This window comes from Chenopodium quinoa, unplaced genomic scaffold, assembly GCF_001683475.1.
Source record: "Chenopodium quinoa cultivar QQ74 unplaced genomic scaffold, ASM168347v1, whole genome shotgun sequence".
NCBI classification, from domain to species: domain Eukaryota; kingdom Viridiplantae; phylum Streptophyta; class Magnoliopsida; order Caryophyllales; family Amaranthaceae; genus Chenopodium; species Chenopodium quinoa.
In genome coordinates this window covers 10,712,873-10,733,133 of record NW_018742204.1, presented here as the reverse complement: position 1 = coordinate 10,733,133, position 20,261 = coordinate 10,712,873, and the positions used below count along the sequence as shown (strand labels likewise).

At 38.1% G+C, this 20,261-nt stretch overlaps 1 long non-coding RNA gene across 2 annotated transcripts; it reads left to right on the top strand.

Moving 5' to 3' along the window:
- The first annotated feature begins 6,162 nt into the window (after positions 1-6,162).
- LOC110716309 lies at positions 6,163-7,471 on the top strand. Of its 2 annotated transcripts, none has more exons than XR_002510468.1 (3): positions 6,163-6,421; positions 6,653-6,768; positions 7,222-7,471. It is a non-coding gene; the product is annotated as an uncharacterized LOC110716309 (long non-coding RNA). The 2 variants fall into 2 exon arrangements; XR_002510469.1 differs by having other exon boundaries at positions 6,165-6,421; positions 6,681-6,768.
- Positions 7,472-20,261: the final 12,790 nt, after the last annotated feature.

Below are 20,261 nucleotides of genomic sequence, written 5' to 3'. Positions count from 1 at the left end.
TCCCTTAGGTCACTACAAAAAAAATGAGAATAAGCAACACTTAAGATTGCAACACTTACAAAAATGTTCCTCTTAATAATCTAACGCAACAATATTTATTTGTTACCTTGAACTAAAGTAATGGAAAAAAAAGTGTTACTCTAGACTATATAAGGCAACAATTGCTTAAAGTGTTACCTTTTTCTTGTCTAAGACAACAAATATAATAATTGTTGCATGAAAATATAACAATAACAAAACTATTGTTTGAAAATGTAACATTAATATCGATGTTGCCATCTATAGTGTGTGTGTGTATATATATATATATGTGTGTGTGTGTGTGTGTGTGTGTGTGTGTGTGTGTGTGTGTGTGTGTATTAAGCAAGTTTGGTAGAGTTGGTGGGAAACTCAACTAGTGACTTTGAGGTCACAAGTTCGAGCCCTACCAACTACTAAATGTTTGGGAGTGACAACATTTAGAAACATTTTTTAATTATCTCCTTAGATGGCAACATTTTTCATTTGTTGTTTTTGTAAAAGTGTTGCCTTATGTACCATTTTACCTTGGCTTTCAAAATTGTTGCCTTTGAATAAAAATGTGTTGCCTTATGAATAAACAACGGGGGCATAAATTACGCCTCGTATGTGTTGCCTTAGCTACAAGGCAACACTTTTTTTATATTAGGCAATGGTTTTCCATTGTTACCTTTGCTTTATTTTGTTGTAGTGAGGTGTTTTAGAGGATGTTCCCGTTAGAGTAGGTAAATTTTATATACCTATTGATTTTGTTGTTCTTGATATGGCTGAGAATATGCAAACTCCAATCATTTTGGGTAGACCATTCCTTAACACTGCAGGAGCAATTATATATGTGAGAAGTGGTAAATTAACACTATCAGTAGGGGACGATAAAATTATTTTTAATCTTAATAATACCCCTAAAAGCCCCATGACAGAGGAGAAGTGCTTTAGTGTTAATGTGGTTCATAATCATTCTAACATGCCCCAAGCTCTTGAAAAAGATCCCTTGGAGGCGGTATCTTGTGTTGCATCCCTTTCAGATGAGATAGACAAATGGCAGAAGGAATTTGATGCAATAGAAAGAGCCCTCTATACTGTCGGTCTTGATTTTGAGGACGAAAAGGTGGAATCAATTAAGCAAATTGTGGAAATTGAGCCTGCGGTGAGTGTCCCGCCAGATCGAGTTGCAAGTGATAAATGCAATGACATTTTGAAGCAACCCTCGATCAAAGAGGGATCTTTAGTGCGTAGCATTGAAGAACCCCCAATCCAAGTCAAGGAGGATCCACCAGACAAAGTGAATTGGCGTCCCACAAGGTATGTCAGGAAGCCGCGTCGTGGCCTAAACACCGCTCGATCGGGTGAGAAACCACCCGACCAAGCGTTAGGCCAAGGGTCCTAGTTGTTGTACTTGGTAAAAAGGTCGTGCGGGACCTAGATAAACCAGCGCTTTGCGGGAGGCAACCCGTATTTTAATGCTTTTTAGACTAGTATCTCTTTCTTTTTCTTATGAGAGGAGAGATGAGGGAATTTAATAGGTTTTATGAGTGTTTATACAGGTTCGAAAGAAAAGAGTTAGCCAAAATTTGAATAAAAGAAGAAAATAAGAAAATCGTCCAATTAGCCTCGGGCTTGATCGGGCGAAGACCACCCGATCGGGCGCGAGAGCAAGGGTTTAAAAAGTTCAATTTTTGCCCGACCGGGCGCGAGATTTGACGTATACGGACATATTTTTTCGCCCGATCGGGCGAATGCCGCCCGACCGGGCGCGAGAGATAAGTAATTTTTGGGCATAAGATAACCCGACCGGGCGCGAAGGTCGAAGAAAAATCGGGCATTAGATCGCCCGATCGGGCGAAGCCCGCCCAACCTGGCACAAGAGCATAACAGAAAATAATTTCAGATCGCCCGATCGGGCGAACACTCGCCTGACCAGGCACGACACAACCGACCTTCTTCTTCTTCTTCTTTCTTCGTTCTTTTCTCATTTCTACCTCTTTCCTCCATAACTTTCTCTCTCTAAAAACTTAAAACCTCTACCTTCTCTCTAAGTTTTCTTCTCCATTTCTCACTCAAATCCAAATATTTTTACACATTATTAATCCTCTCTTCATCCTCTACATTTCTATATCAAAATTTTCGAATTCCATTCAAATTAATTTTCATACCCATTTTTACCATGGCTTCAAAGAGGGCTCAATCTATTTTCGGTAGGAGTTCTAGCTCAAGGGAGGAGTACGACCCGGATTTACAACTCCCGTACTGGCCAACGATCCGTATTGCTAGCCAGGAGCAAAAGGAGCGGCTAGAACACCTAGCCGGGCGCGAGGTAATTCCTTCACGGTGGTTACACCGCCCTACTTTAGAATCGTATGGTTTGTTTGATTTTGTTAAACGATTCTTAAATGACATATGAATGAGAAAATTCGTTGATATGCATTATCCTACATACCATGAATTAACTTGTGAATTTTTGTCTTCTTTGAAAGTTGTAAATAGTAGAAATGGGCCGAATTTATTTTTTTAGGTTGAACAATAGAAATATTAGTTTAACTTATGTGGAATTTTGTAAATTGTTTGAATTAAATTCTGAATTACCATACCAATGGCATGCTGAATATAAAATGGGTGACATTTATTATGCTTTGACTGGTTTGCCTACCCTCGACCCCCAACATGCTAGTACCAAACCTATTCTTCACCCTATCCCAAAAATATGGCAAAGATTTGTGGGTTTGTATTTTCTAGGTAGGAACGAGCCCCATAACGCCCAAACCAATGAACTAGCTGTTATAGGACACTATGTGTTTGGGTTTGGGAAACTGAACATGGGTAGGTACATTATCCACCATTTGAGCAGACATGCCACAGCCAGTACCCAGTCTCGCACCCCCATTCGTATAGGAGGCCTTATCACTAGAATAGCAGTGAAAAAGGCAGGTTTTGTTGAGGGTGGACCCCACCAACTGACCAACTGTGGACCGGATACCTATATGACTGCTAGGTATTTTGAGGAGTTGGGGTGGGTACGACTGGACAGTGAGTAGACACTCCACTGGTGTATTAGGACTGGGATCGAGCAGCCTTTGCCCATCTTTCCCCTACCTAGTCCTGACTTGACCGCCTTTCCCCCGGGGCAACCATCCTAGACGTATGACCTTTTAGTTGCCAACGCTAGGGGGCAAGCACCACCAGTACCACCACCAGTTCCACCACCCCAGCCTCAGCCCGAGGTGGCATTTTCTCCACCTCGCATGTCTCACTCCGTCCCCCATGTTGACTCTGACCCAGTTTGGGACCTTCAGAGTATAGGTCAGGCTTTAGGCTGTATCGAGCATTCTCACACTGACCTTAGAAGGATGGTAGGCTCCATAGACCAGAGGTTAGGTTACCTGAAGAGGAACCAGGGTAGAGCTCTCTACCCTATGTACGATGATTATGCTCGTCGGGGCAACATTCCCGATGATGCTATTTACCCTGACTGGTTTGAGCCTCCACCCCAAGGATACGATAGGGATCCCACTGCCCATGGCATTTATACTGACTATTCTGCCTTCCATGGATACGACCAGGACTGTAGACACCTAAAAATGTCTCCCCAAAACCAAACCCGATGATGAACAACCTTTCACCGCCACTATTGGTCGGGTTCAGTATTTAATCCCGAGAGTGCTTAAAAAATCGTATTTGATTAAATTTGTATTTTTGAACAGTCTATGGATTAGTCTTGGTGTTTTGTAAAAGCACAGTTTTAATTTCAGCCCAAGTTTATTATTTAATTTTAGCCCAAACCTTTTTTTTATTTATTGTTTTATTATTTATTTTTGGCCCAAACCTTTTATTTATTTATTTATTTTATTTTCTTATTTTAGCCCAAATAATAATAAATCATAAAAAGGCCCGAAATTATCAATCGGCACTTAAAATGCTGAACGAAATTAGGGTTAAAAATGTAGGGAAAATACACTTTAATAATCCCAACTATGGGCGATTTACCTATAATAATCCCAACTATCGTTTATTCTACAATAATTCCAACTATGCACCCAATTTTCCTAAAGCAGACCCAGCCGGTCATCGACCTGATATAACAGGTTGCTTTGACACGTGGCATCACGTAAGTGGTTCAAAAAAAATTAAAAATTAAAATTAAAAAAAATGAAAAAAAAACCCCTCTCCTCCATTCCAGCCACCCCCATCCCCCTAGCCTAACCAGATTCCACCACCCCACCTCGCCGGAACCTCCATTATCCCCTTCCACTCCACCGAAAACAACTACCTTGCTCGCGAAACCACCCTAACCTCCCTCCTTATCCTCTTTTTCTCCTAGATCCGCTAGCGAAACTAATAAGGTTTTTCGATTTTCCGACGAAGGAGGGAAAGTAGGGGTGATTATTGGAGGTCGAATTGCTTGCCTATCGTGGTTGGTGGTTTTGGGAGGGTCTCGTCGCTGTGGTGCGGGTTTGCGAATGGAGCAATAGTTGTGTAGGTGGCTGGTTGTTCTGGGGGTTAGGTGAATGGTCGATTGGTGGTTTAGGGGTGACTGCCGGTTTTTGGGGTTGGAGAAGGAAGAAGTTCAGAAGGAGGGGGAGCAGTAGCGGCAGGCAGCGGTGGCGATTCAGGTTGGTGGCGCTGGTGGTAGTTCGTCAACGCGGAGGAGGAGAGAGAAAGAGGCACGAGAAGGAGAGATAAGGGAGTTTTGTGGGTGTTGCTGCGGTGGTTAATGGGGTCGTAGAGGGCCGGCTGGCTAGTTTTGGTGGTTAGTGGGGGCGGGCGGCCAGCATCCGTCGAGATTAGGTGGTGTGGGATTAGGGTTTCGCGGTGGCTGGGTGGTTTGGGCGGTTTCCGGTGAGCTAGGGCCCTAGGGGTGGCTGGGATGGTTTTTGTTTTTTTTTTTCCTTTTTTTTATTTTTATTGTAATATTAGGCCACTCATGTACTGACATGTGTCATTTAAAAAACAAAAAAAAAGTTTACCCTTTCAGCAGGTAACCGGTTTTTGGGACTGCTGGAGGAAAACTGACCAAATAGTTGGGATTATTGTAGAATAAACGATAGTTGGGATTATTGTAGGTAAATCGTCCATAGTTGGAATTATTAAAGTGTATTTTTCCAAAAATGTATTTAGACGGAAAAGCGGGATGGGAATTCCCGCGCCACGGTAGGTACCCACCGTGTCATGGGAATCATTCCCGTCTGACGATGGGATTTCCCGTGACACGGGAAATCTCCCGTGACACGGGAAATCTCCCGTGACACGGGAATTTTCGTGTCTTTTCCGCGTGAACCCTTAACGCGTTTTCTTCCCCGTTTACTAAAAATTTCCCGCGCTCGTCACACTAAAAATGCACCGTGTCACGAGAATGTTTCCCGTCTGACGGTGGGATTTCCCGTGTCATGGCACAGTTTGCCGTGTCGCGGGATACTTTTTTAGGCTTTTTATCATTTTAGGGTTCCGTGTGCTCCCTCAGCACATTTTCTCTATAAATACCCCCTCATTTCTGATGTATGAGGCATCAATTAATTCTCTATTTTTCTCTTTTCTATGCTTTAGCCTAAACACTAGCCTACCCTTCTTATTTCAAAATTCTTTCTTCAAGCACTCCAAGGAGTCCATACTTTACTCGTGGTTCTGTCCTTAAGCCAAGGCGTGAAAGGTAGAACTCACTACTACAAAAATGCTCAAAGAGACCTTAAGTTAGAGACCATTTAAATAAATATATGGTCTCTTGGATTCAAGAGACCACATATTTCAAATAAATAGTCTCTTATGTATAATTCTAGAGGTATGAAAATGTACCAAAAACCATCTATTTTAAATAAGCGGTCTTTTTTTTTTAATTAAATAAATTAAAAAAGAGAGACCATTTTTTTAGGAGAAGTGGTCTCTCCTTTTTTTTAATTAAATAAATAAGTAAAATAGAGAGATGATCTATTTACAAAAAGTGGTCTCTGTTTTTTTAATTAAATAAATAAAAAAAAAGAGAGATCATTTATTTAAAAGAAATGATCTCTACGTCTTTTAAATTAATTGATTAAATTAAAAAATATTCTTGATCTAATCTACTAGTATTACACGAATTGCCATGTGTAAAAAATCAAACCTTAGATTTTGAATTCATTTCTAATTTAAAGGGTAAGTATTAATTAAGTATTGAAATTAGATATTTTTTTTCTAAAAATGAATATTTCTAAAACAATAATAATCAGACAAATACCCTCACTTTCAATCTCACACTAAAGTAAAACCCTAAATTCCTCCTCTTCTCTCTCTACGTTCACTGGAGGCCGCCACCCCACCTTGGCACCTTTAATAGCCACCGAGATTTGCGCCTAGCCGCCCAGATCTCCTTCACGAGAGTTATGCCCAGATCTCTTCTCCTTCTACTCGCATTTGCTCGACAAATCTCCGTCCTCTAGTATGTATTTCGAATTCATTGTTTTTGATGTTTTTGGTGGTTTGATTGTCAATTATATCTTATTATTTGTTGTGAATTTCGTTATGTTATCTGAATTTTATTCTTTTTGTTGGGAATTTTGATTTTTTGCTACATTTTCGATCTATTAGTATTTGTATGGAATTTTTGTTTTTTATCTGATTTTTTCCATCTAGTTGTGTTAAATTTTTTTAATCAAATTATTGTTTACAGTTTTCTACTATTTTAATTATCATCTCAGAAGATAATTAATCTCCAGCTTACGTTTTTGGATCGTCTTTTATGGCGGAAGGCGGACAGAGGATCTATTGCTCCTGGAACTCATCTTGGTGTGAACTCATTTTTTTATCATTCTTTTTTATTTTCTTTATTTTTCTGATTTTTTTTGGGGTGTTTTCGTGTTTTTTTGTAGCTTAATTTGAGGTTTGTTGTAGCTGGTAATTTTCATGTGTTTAATTGATGTTTTTATTTTTTTAATATTCAGTTAATTGTTGCGAATTGTTGGTGATGAATTTTATTTTGCGGTTGTTGTGATGATTTATGAGTTCATTCTTCATTGTGTTATCTTGAATGTTGTTTTTAAGGTACAATGATTGTGTGATTGACGGTGTTCAAAGAAAATTACATTCGTCTTTTTTAGTTTTTTGATTTGATTTTGAATTAAGTTTTTAATTTTCACTTTTTTTATTTCTTCAATTTTAAATGTAATTGCTAATTCAAATGTTTGTTCGTTTATTATTATTATTATTTGTTAATTTTGGATATTTTGGAAAAAATTTCAGGGTAAAAAGTGTAAATGAAGAAGATTACTTGTTGAATAGTTCGGCTGGCGAGATTGTTGCACAAGATCACTAAGTACAAGGCCTTTTTTTATCGAATTTGGATTATAGCATTATTGTGTATTTTTTAGTATGGGGTTTGTATAATTTTTTGCAAGAATATTGATTGTATTATTAATGAGTATGTTGTATGAGTATTGAAATGTATAAAATTTTGCAAATATGAATTACATATATGTATTTTTGCTGTAAATGATATAGGAGTTGTATATAGTATTTGTTTAATTGAAATTATATATATATATATATATATTAAAAACGAATACTTTTTTTTTAAGAAAGAAAACAGAAAGAGACCATCTATTTGAAATAGGTGGTCTTAGTTTTTGAAAAGCTGAGACCATCTATCTGAAATAGGTGGTCTTAGTTTTCGAAAAACCGAGACCATTTATTTGAAATAGGTGGTCTTAATGTTTGAAAAAACTGAGACCATTTATTTGAAATAAGTGATCTCTCTTTTTAAAACAAGAGACCACTTTTGATGAAATGGTCTCTTAGGCCAAAGAGACCTGTGAGCTAGAGACCACCCCTAAGGTAGTCTCTTTGGCTATTTTGATATGGTCTCTTTGGCCAATTTTGTAGTAGTGACTGTTTGAGGATTTGGCCCCAAATCAACTCTACTTTATTTAATTTAATTTAATTGTTGTTTTATTATTATTTTTTTGAAGTTACTAACTCGTTTATTATTTTGTAGTTGCAAACAAACAGAATCATAGTAAGAATTATGTTCCTTTTATTTCTATTATTTTTCTAACGATTTTATATTATTGGAATTATGGCTAAATTGCTTCCAATATTAATGTCTATTTTATTATTTATTGATCACCAAATTGCATGTTTAAAGGGAATATGTAATTGAAAATCACGCCTAATAAGATAATTTGGACAACCGGTTTATGATCCTTTTTAATCTTATTGTTAATTCAAGTGATCACTAATATTTAGAATAATATGTTGCATTAATATTCAACCAATTTAGCTTAATAATAGTTTGGAGCGAATTGAATAATTTGTTTGCATGCCTTTGAGATCGCAGAAATAACTTTTCACTATAAGAATAGAGTAGAGGCCAATACGGGCGAATGTGACTCCATGACTCACTTCATACCATCATCCCCGATCCTCCTTTCGTGGTTCCGAACCATATATATGCATAGCTCGTAATATCATGGATTATGAATGGGGTGTAACCTTCACGGGTCAATCGTTGTTGCCTTCGTTGTCCCTTTATCGTGGTTGCCTTTTATGATCCGTGAACGGTTTACAAGTTCCTTAAAAACTTGTTGGCGGCTCCCTACTTTCCTTGTCCCTAATCGTGTTATGTCAATTCCCACTTCCTATGAGTGTCAAGCATATTCACAACATGCTTTAACGTAGGCGCACTTCGAACGACGCCTACATTTTGGCGACTCCACTGGGGAGGAGTGTAGACACCCATTTGTGTCTCTCCAAAACCGAACCCAGTGATGAGTACCTTTCACGTCGAATCATTATCGAATGAAGTGAAAGTGTGGAAAGTCTAGTGTTGCGGAAAGTTTTAATTTCTTTTCTCTTCTCTCTGTTTTTGAAAAGTTATTTTAAGAAAACAGGTAATCCAGTTTGGTTGGTCCATGATATGGGTCCAATATAGTGTAGTTGGATGGGGCTTGACAAGAGCTTTCCAAAGATATATTATAGCCCAATTCCGATGAATAATGAGGAAGTTATGGCCAATTTACTAAACTGGGCCTGGTTTGAGCTTTATATGCGGCCCAATGATCTAGGGGAGGGCCTAATATGATTTATCATTCCTAATGCAATTAGGAATGGTTTTAGTCTTCTACATTCTTCTAGAAGGTTATTTTCATTCCTAATTCAATTAGCATTGATAAATTGACTTTTGTTGACTTTTCAGAGTTTCAATCAAAATCAAATAGTATTTTCAAGGAAATTATATGATTTTATCCTCCATTACAAAAAACTTATCTGATTTTCGAAAACGCGTTAAAATCAGGCTTGGCGCCTGACCCTAGGCTTTGGCGCCTGGAACCAGGCTTGGCGCCTGGCGCTAGCCATTGGCGCCTAGCGCTAGTGTTGGTGCCTGGCGCCAGTTAGCCAGGGTTTGCGCCAGCTCTGTTTTTTATGTGTCAGACTCTGTTTTGATATTTATCTTTTTGGCTGATTTTTTCTATAAATAACGTAGTAAAAACTCCGTTTTCATTCATCTGCATTCACCAATTCTCACGATTATGCATCGACAATCAGTTTTCTAATTCTCTCATCTCTCTCTCTTTCTCTTAATTCTTACCTTGCTTTTTCATATAAAATTCCGCATTCACAAGACATAGAAACACCTAGCCATATTTGAAGTTGCCTTCGCCCTAGACGTGAAATGTTTTAATTTCTGAGGGTTTGGTCCCAAATCTCTCTTTCAATTATTTAGTTTAATTTTTTTGTTTATTATTTTCCTTGAAGTTACTAACGTGTATATTTTGTTATTAGAAAGAGGTACGAGGCATCAAAGTAAGTACTTTAATGGTTTTTATTGATGTTATGATGTAGATATCATATTTACATTGTTATTATGATATTCCTAGTATCATGTCTAGGGTAATTTTAATATTAAATATGATTGTTATGATGCTTCCTATGTTCTTCCTAATATTTATCATTGTTAGTATCATGTTAGGGTTAAAGATTTTATTTTTATTGCTTAGTGACATGCTAGGGTTTGTTATTAATCTTGTTAGTATCATGCCTAGGATCTTGCTATTATTATGCTTTAATATTAACATGAACATGATTATGATTATAATTGTTATAATTCATGATGATTATGAATATTATTGTTATTATTATTTTGATGATTATTATTATGACTATTATAATGATGATTATAATTTATTATGATTATTTATTATGTTGCTTAATATTTATTGTTATTGCTTGATCACGCCTTTTGATGCATGTTTAAAGGGAATTTGATACTTGTAATCACGCTTAATAAGATAATTAATAATCTTGTTGGGGTTAATTATGATTATAAATTCAAGTGATCGCCAATAATAGATTTATTTGTGCATTAATATTCAACCAACATAGATTAAACAGGTTTAGGGGTTAAACCTATTGATTGCATGTTAGTCAGAAAGCGCACATGAATACGATCAGAATAAAGTAGAGGCCTATTATTAGGGTAGGTTCAATATCTTTTAGGTTGGATTTGTACCTTCATCCCCGAACCCTTATTTGGTTCTAGACCTTATGGAGTTGACGATCTCTTGGATTATTAAGGGGTGTAACCTTCACTTCGTGAACGGTTTACAAGTTCCTTACAAAACTTGTTGGCGACTCTTTTGCTCTATCTTCTTTCCTTTTGGACGCCACCGTACTTTAGTGTTTGATCACAGCGGGGTTCGAGCTAGTGGGATTAAAGCTTGAAATTATTCCCTACAGTTTTTGGCGACTTTATTGGGGAGGATTTCTATTTTAATTCCTGAATTTGTTTCGGCAATGATTTAGAATGAGTGGATGAGACTCGAAACGTTCTAAGTATTTCATGTGCGTAATTTTGATTAACATTATTGTCATATGCATAAAAAAGATCTCATTGGAAAGACCATCCGTAATGAGTTAAAAATGTAGGATTTTACACGTAGGAAATTTGAGAAATATCTTTCACATCTAGGATTGAAATAACACCGCGCGAAACTGAAAAATTTTATCGAGCGCAGAAAGCTGTTCAGGCATGTGGGAAGTAGCATAAGGGGCCAGAGCTTGGCGCCAGCATTTTAGTCGTAGCGCCAGACACCAGTATTGGCGCCAGGCGCTACAGTTAAAAGCTGGCACCAGTCTCTGTTTGCTGGCGCCAATTTCCCCCAATACCGAGCCAGAAATATGCGTTCTAATTTCGACCGGTTTTTCGTGTTGTTTGCTCGATCCTGCTTCCTGATTGAATTTTTTCTCACTTTTCTGAAACGCATATGTGTTCTACATATGGACATAACCCTCTAGGAATTCATGCTCCATCTACCCGATTGAACGCTCCGTGCAACAAAGGGTACATCCGAGATGTTAAATTCACCAAACCATGGAAGCGAGTTTTTTCTAAATCTCGCGGTGTCCCATCCACTCGCGCCAACCCTTCACTGTTAGGCTTCCGCGCGGTGCATCCGGACAATTAACCATGGACCCTCTATTGACTAAACCATATCCCGAACTTTAGAGAAGTAGAGCCATGGTTAAGTTGCAAACGCATTGCATCATATTGTGCCTACTTGACTAATTGCGCATTATTTGTTTCTATTCTCTTAACCGTTTGTTGACTTGTGTTGAGACTAAATAAATTAATGACTTAAAGAACTTTGCGTAATTAATTAATTAATTAATTAATTAGAGTCAATAAAGTCTAACATTTTAATCAGAATTTACCTAGTACGACTTTAGGCATACCCCAATTGACTAATAACACCGAAAACAGTCACAAATCGAAGCTCCAATATTGGCGCCAAGGTTTGAGCTGTTGCGCCACACTATGAAGTGTAGCGCCGGACAACAGCTCTATCGTGTGGCGCCAAGCTCCACGGTGTGACGCCAGTCCTGTCGTTTGGCCAACAGTTCGGATTATTGGTCGAGTCATCACCTAGAGTCTAATTAATCAGTTTGCTAATTAATTCGGTTAAATTTTGCTGTCAATAGTACTTATTTGAGTCGATGATCGAGTTTAGGAACTAAGTCCCATGGTCTTACACAAGAGTCCAAGCATGTCCCTTACACTCAATGCACACACCAATACACATACTTTGACCATGTTTAAGAGAGTCTTGTGTGCGCGTTTTTTCTGCCATTTTTTTAAGGGGATAAGTCGGATATTAATCCTCCAAATAAAAAAAACTATACTTAGTTTCCTAAAAATATGTACATTATTTTTGCCAAAAATATGCACCCCTTTTTATTTTTTTTCTCTTTTCCTCCTTAAAATAAACCGTGAAGTCAAGTTGATTCGAGTCAAGTAATTAAAACGCAAAATGGTTTAATTTACAGCGCGTGGTCAAGAAAAGAAGGACGGTTAATCAAAGACAACCTCTTCGTACAAGTCCAACTTTTCGACAAACCCATAGCTCGTAAGAGGAAAGCTAAGACTATAATGGCAACACAAGAAGAAGTCAATGATCTTAAGAACCAACTGGCTACCGTGACTGAGATACTGAAGCTTCTGACACTCAAGATCGATGATCCCGTGAAGCAACAACAGATGGACCTCATGCAAGAGAGCCTAAGAAAGTTGTCTAGCGATTACAAGTTCAAGAGTTTACATCACAAAGGGTCTCGGTGGATAAAGAACTTCTTCCGCAGAAGTTCAACGCCAACGACATCCCAAAATTTAGAGCAACTGACAACCCTTACTTTAGGGAATAATTTCAAGCCTTTAAAATCCCACTAGCTTGAACCCCACTGTGATTATACATTAAAGTACGGCGGCGTCCAAAAGGGAAGAAGATAGAGCAAAAGAGTCGCCAACAAGTTTTTAAGGAACTTGTAAACCGTTCACGAGGTGAAGGTTACACCCCTTAACGATCCAAGAGATCGTCAACTCCATAAGGTCATGAACCAAATAAGGGTCCGGGGATGATGGTACAAATCCAACTAAAAGAGATTGAACCTGCCCTAATAATAGGCCTCTACTTTATTCTGATCGTATTCATCTGCGCTTTCTGACTAACATACAATCCATAGGTTTAATCCTAAACCTGTTTAATCTATGTTGGTTGAATATTAATGCACAAATAAACTATTATTGGCGATCACTTGAATTTATAATCAAAGTTAACCTAACAAGATTATTAATTATCTTATTAAGCGTGATTGCAAATACCAATTCCCTTTAAACATGCAATAAAAGGTGATCAAGCAATAACAAATAAAATAATATGCATATCAAGCATCATAATAAATAATCAACATCATGAATAATAATAATAATAATCAATCATAATCATATTAAAGCATAGCAAGATCCTAGGCATGATACTAACAAGATTAATAACAAATCCTAGCATGTCACTAAGCAATATAAATCAAATCTTTAACCCTAACATGATAACAACAATCATAAATATTAGGAAGAGAATAAAAGGTATCATAGCAATCATATTTGATATTAAAAATACCCTAGACATGATACTAGGAATATTATAACAACAATGTAAACATGATTTCTACATCATAAAATTAATCAAATCAATAAAATCCCTTAAAGTACTTACTTGGATGCCTCGTACCTCTTTCTAATTACAAAATACACACGTTAGTAACTTCAAGGAAAAATAATAATCAAAACAATTAAATTAAATAATTGAAATAGAGATTAGGGACCAAACCCTCAGAAATTAAAACCTTTCACGTCTAGGGCGAAGGCAACTTCGAATATAGCTAGGTGTTTCTAGATCTTGCGAATGCGGAATTTTGTATTAAAAAAAAGAAAGAAAAGAAAGAATGAATGTTAAAGAAAAGGATTATTGAAAGAGATGAAGAGTTGATGAAAGAGATGAATGAAAAGAATTGATGAATGCTAATTGATGAATAATTTGTGAATGAAGAGAGTTGATGATCGATGATGCTTGTTGATGAATGATAGATGTAGAAAACTTAAGAATAAAGAGAATTGGTGAATGATAGATGTAGATGATGAATGAAAACGGAGTTTTTAATACGATATTTATAGAGAAAATCATCCAAAAAAAGATAATTTATCAAAACAGAGTTTGAAGACCACAAAACCATCTTGGCGCCAGCCCTGGCTCATTGGCGCTTGGACCAGTGGCTAGCGCCAGGCGCCAATGGCTGGCGTCTGGCACCAATCCTGGTTCCAGGCGCCAAGGCCTGGGGTTGGACGCCAAATTGGATTTCAATGTGTTTTCGAAAATCTGATAAATTTCCCATACTGGAAGATAAAATAATATAATTTCAGCCGAAAATGCTATTTGATCTTAATTAAAACTCTGAAGAATCTTAATTGAATTAAGAATGAAAAGAACCTTATAGAATGTTCTAGAAGACTAAAACCATTCCTAATTACATTAGGAATGATAAATCATATTAGGCCCTCCCCTAGATCATTGGGCCGTACTTAAAACTCAAACCGAGCCTAATTTAGTAAATTGGCCATAATTTCCTCAATATTCATCGGAATTGGGCTTATAATATATCGTTGGAAAGGTATTTGCAAGCCCCATCCAACTACACCACTATTGGACCCATATCATTGACCAACCAAACTGGATTGGCTGTTTTCTTAAAATAAAGTTTTCAAAAACAGGAAGAAGAGAAAAGAAATAAAACTTTCCGCAACACTAGACCTTCCCACACTTTCGTTTCATTCGATTATGATTTGACGTGAAAGGCACTCATCACTGGGTTTGGTTTTTGGGAGACACAAATGGGTGTCTACAGAAGCCCCCACTTTGACTGAGTTTGGAGAAATGCAGGTTTCTAAAACGAAAGCCAAAGTATCGATAGGGACGGAGAATGATTTAGAACGTTCTGCGGTCCTAAATCAATCTTGTAACGCCGATACCTGCAAAACAATGTTAGTTAAACAGATAAGAGAGTTAAGAAACGTGTATCTTGCACCATCGAGCACACGTCTCTGAAAGTAACCGATTTGTTGCTGCTGTTGTTGTTTTGATGACCTCCTACAAGCTAGAGAACGACATCCCGCTTGAAAACTGCTACGCCTCGTAACCGCTTCCAAATTAGAAGATTGCTTTGCCTGAAACTATCCTCCCCGCAATGATAATATTCCACGTCCAAGGGAATATCATCGAAGATTGCTTCTCTTGAAACAATCCTCAGTTGTTTGTGACAACTCTCCACAATCTAGGGAACGCCACCTTGCTGTTTCGATGTTCACTCGTCTCTGAACAAAGAGCTTCTTTTTTATATGTTCACGCGCCTCTGAACAAAGAGCTTGATAATAGGATGCCCACGCGTCTCTGAGCAAAAGAGCTTGAAAACAGGAAATGTTCACGCGTCTCTGAACAAAAGAGCTTGAAAAGGATTGTCCACGCGTCTCTGAACAAAAGAGCTTGATAATAGGAAATGTCCATGCGTCTCTGAACAAAAGAGCTTGAAAAGGATTGTCCACGCGTCTCTGAACAAAAGAGCTTTGATGATATGCCCACGCGTCTCTGAACAAAAGAGTTTCTGATGGAAATGTTCACGCGTCTCTGAACAATAGAGCTTTGGTGCTTGAATGTTTGTTGCGATAATGTTCTGAAGAAAAATTTCCGAAGACCAACGTTTGTCGATCTCTTAAGCTCGCCTGAACTTTGCTTTCGCTAAAACCAATATGTTGGTGTTTCCGTAATGAGCCATATCTTAGGCGCTTTAAGCTAAGCGAGACGATCTTTCATCAGGTCGACCACTTATTGTGATTAAAATCAAAATGATTACTTAATCATGTCAAATTGCTTATTGGGGCTAACTGGCCTACCAAGGAACCCGAAATTGCTGTATGAAGTCGAAATCACCTTTCTGAGATGCTTCGAGCTCTGTTGTTGCTGAGATATCTCTGGAGCCAAGAATTGACTCTGTCGCCGAATGCTGTGATAGGGTCTTCCCTGTTCTGCTGCACTTGTGTTTATTTTTTACTATAGAACTTTGCCAATCATTTTAATTATCTTAGGGTTGACCTAAGGCTTAATGTGGCTTGACTCATCGACTTGATTCGACTCAAGGTATAAACTTGACTCGATATGACTGACTGACTCGAGGTTGACTCAACTCAAAGTGAAATGACACATGTGTTAGACTCATGACCTGTGTGTGCATTGTAATGTGATCGTGCGACTCGAAAATGCAAAAAGCAAAAAATTTCCGTCATTTTTGTGGAGGATACCGACTTTCTCCCAGAAAAGAAAGACGCGAAAAAGAATCGAAGGTTTGAAGATGCATGTTGAATGAGCTTAGTCAAATGTCATTCGATACTATCTCTCAAGGTGCAAGGATTAATCCATCCTAGGCTATCTCAACTGTTGACTCCATGATGAAAGTACTTGGGTAATTTAGGCACGGAGGCTAAGCACTTCATATTTCGATGCAATGATGATTATGATTGATGAGTGATTTTGACAAAGCATGCTTCAGCGTTAAGATTTCATGACAAAGGGTTCCTAAGGGAAATATATTTGGTCACATCTCTGTGCAGTGTGTGATAGTGACACTAAAGCTAGGCCACAAGAGCTAAGTGTGTGGAAAAATATATTATTAGATAAGAGTCAATTGGTGGTGACTCTTAGGCTAGGTAAGCTAATGATGTAGGGATCAAGCCCCCAAGTCTAGCTCTAAGTGAATAGGGATGAGCACAGGGGATCCCTTGATATAATCATGGTGTAAGTGTGTGAATGTGAATATGAATGCATGTTTATTACGGCCGCACCTCAATGTGAGGTTGCCTACGTATCCGTTAGGAATCAGGCCGAACGTAGCTCTAGCCAAACCTCGCACAAGTGTGTATACCTCAAAAAGGTCTTTTTAAGGGTTGTAACGTGGTTAGGCTAAAGGTTATAGAAGAAGAAGGGGATAAAGGCTCAAGACCCTAGATAACCCCCCAGGGTGTGCAACCTTGCTTCTGAATCTTTGTATTTTTATGTTTGAATTTCTATTCTTTTTTTTAGCTCTTTATTTTGCTTTAGCATTTATTTTTATTTTTATAAGTGTGAGCAATCTCGATCATGCGGTCTATCACTCACTTGGCATTCATGTTTCTCAGGCACGGTACCGAGCACTCGATAAGAGACGCAATCTGAGACGTGTTCTTATCAAAGATATTTTCATATCAAAGGCATTGGAACACTTACCCTTTTGTACACTTGTTTTTGTTTTTTATTATTGCTTATTTTTTTGCTATTGCTTTCTTTTGAATTTGCTCAAGCTTCTTTAGAATTGCATAAGTTACACACCATCCCATCCCAAGGTTAGGTAGATGTAGGTTGAAAAAAGAAGGGTCTATCGTTAGACGAGGTTCAAAGTGGTTTATGAAGAAAGGATTGTATAATTGAAGGGTGAAATGAGATATGATGTGGCTACAAGGGGTGCCTCAAACCATTGGTATACCTTGTTCTTAATTCGACATGGATTTTTTTTTTTTTTTTTTTGTGCAATGTAATGAAATGATCATATGCAAGGAATTAAATGCTCATTTTTATTAAAAGTAAAGGAAAAAAAGACTACAAAAAATAATCTAAGGAAAGGAAAAGGTGTCTATGCTAGACTTATTGGGGAAGGGGTAAAATGAAAAAGAAATAGAAAAAAAGGTCATAAAATCTTGTCGTTGAAGCTCGCCTCTTGTCTTGTGTTTCTTCCCTTATCATTACTCGCTTTTATTTTTAACTGGAGCTATGGGAAGCTTGTTGTTATCAATCAAATACTGGATGGCCTTTTTTAGCTTCCAACATCTCTCAGTAGTATGACCCCTACCTTGGTGGTACTTGCAGTGTTCGTCTGGATTCCAAATAGGCGATATTTTCTTAAGTGGGGGATCTTTAGTAGGTCCAATGGGAGTAATGATTCCCTTGGCATGGAGTCGATTGAAAGCATCATTGTAGCTAGTTCCAATAGGAGTAAATTCCCTTTTCGGTTGCTTTCGACTACCCATGGCAAGGATCTCACTAAGGTCGAAAGTACCAACACTATTACTAGAGTAGGTGTTTTCGGAAGAAGAAAGATAGTCGTTCTTCTTCCCTTTACAACCACTGTTACCATTGTTACTGATCTTGGCCTTCTTGTCGCGCGGAGGAACATGAAGGAGATTTGAATTAATGAAGTCTTGAACACGATCCTTGAGGGCGAGACACTCTTCAGTAGTGTGACCGCGACCTTTATGGTATCGACAATAGGAATTTGGATCCCAACTAGGAGAACGTTTTTCAGATGGAGGATCTTGACTGGGACCAATGGAGTGAATGAGACCTTGATCGTGAAGACGGTCAAAAGCTTCATTGTAAGTCATTCCTATTGGTGTGTATTCTTCAATGGTCCATTTTGCTTGTGGCTTAGGAGCATTGAGTTCTTCATTAAACTCTTGGTGAGAATTTTTTTCGATGACCATCACCCAATTTGCTAATCCTTCTACCACATTCAAAAGCATGGAAACGACATCTTGCAGTTTTCGAATTTCCTCTTTCAGACTTGACGAGTCTTCCTTGGTACTATCTAAGAAAAGACTTTCATCCTCCTCAATTATGGCCACTTCATCGAGAGAGGTCATATAAGCTGTCTCGATCATAGGCTCTCCTACAGGTGTGATAAGAAGTGATGGATCAAAGGATGCTTGGTCATCTTCGATGGCTAGAATCTCGGAAGTTTCATTGTTATCGATCAGATCTTGAATAGCTTCTTTGAGTTTCCAACACTCTTCATTGTCGTGACCCTTTCCTTGATGATATTTGCAGTGCTTATTATGGTCCCACTTAGGTGGCCTAGCTTCTGGAACTGGATCTTTGATGGGACCTATGGGCATGACTAGTCCTTTGTGATGTAGCTTCTCGAAAGCCGTTTCATAACTTATACCAAGTGGAGTGAACACCCTTTTTGATCTTTGGATTCGTGGTTTAGAAGTGTTTGTAGCATGTACCTCATTAGAGGAAGAAGAAGGGTGGTCGCTCTTCTTTCCTCTCGTACTATTATCTTTCAGAAGGTCATCTTCAATGTCAATGCCTATATTATAGACAGCTTTGAAAGTATTCAAGTTGTGTTGGTACTTTAAGTGCTTTGAATACTTCCCTTGGAGATTCTTGATAAACATCCTCACAGATTCTTTTTCAGTGGGAGCCTTGACCATATTAGCAGAAGTTTTCCTCCATTTGTTGAAGAAAGACGTGAACCCTTCATTTTCCTTTTGTTTTAACATCTCAAGTTGTCTGTGGTCTGTCTCGTCTTGGATGTTGCACTTATATCTATCTATGAAAGCGTTTGTTATCGACTCCCAAGAAGAAGTTTTTTCTTTCTCGAGAGAAAAGAACCATTGTTGACAAACGGTTTCGAGAGATAGTGGGAATAGAGAGGGAAAAACCTTCTTATCGATACCCTTAATGTTCATTATTGTTTCAAAAGCTCTTAGATGGAAGTAAGGGTTATCTGTCGCTTTGAATTTAGGGATGCCAGTGGCGTTGAACTTATGTGGAAGAAGTTCTTTATCCAGCGAGACCCCTTGCGAACTCATGCCCTGAAATTTATAGTCACTAGATAGCTTGCTCAGACTCTCTTGCATGAGGTCCATCTGTTGTTGCTTCAGGGGATCATCAACCTTAAGTGTGAGGAGCTTCAGTGTTTCAGTCATGGTAACCAATTGGTTCCTAAGCTCATTGACTTCTTCTTGAGTTGCCGTTATCTTCTTAGCCTTCCTCTTTTGACGAATCGGTTTATCAAAAAAGCGAGACTTGAATAAAAAGGTTGTCCTTGATTAATCGCCATTCTCTCCTCGACCAAGTATTGTGGAAAAGGAATTTGGGGATATTCATTATTAATTATTTGACTCAAAATTTATTCAACATGCAATGGATGGAGGAGGTGAAGAAAGATGGAAGAATGTGAAGAAGATTTAGACGGAGGGATATGAAGAATTAGGAGCAGAATGTACCCCCTCAACTCAAATGACTGAAGAGACAGACTCATGCATGAACCTAAGACATGGCCTTGGTGATGTATACTCAAAGTGTGTGCTAAGACTAGTGAGTGTAGATGACATGTTGAGACTTTTGTCATGACCATGTGGCTAGACTATGTGACCAAGACTCGATTAATGACTTGACAAGGTGTTATTGACAGCGAAAATTAACCGAATTAATTAGTAAACTGGTTAATTAGACCCTAGGTGATGACTCGACAAATAATCCGAACTGTCGGCCAAGCGACAGGACTGGCGTCACAATATGGTGATTAGCGCCAGACTTTTTAGTAATTGTCTGGCGCTACACACTATATAGTGGCGCTACAGCTCAGAC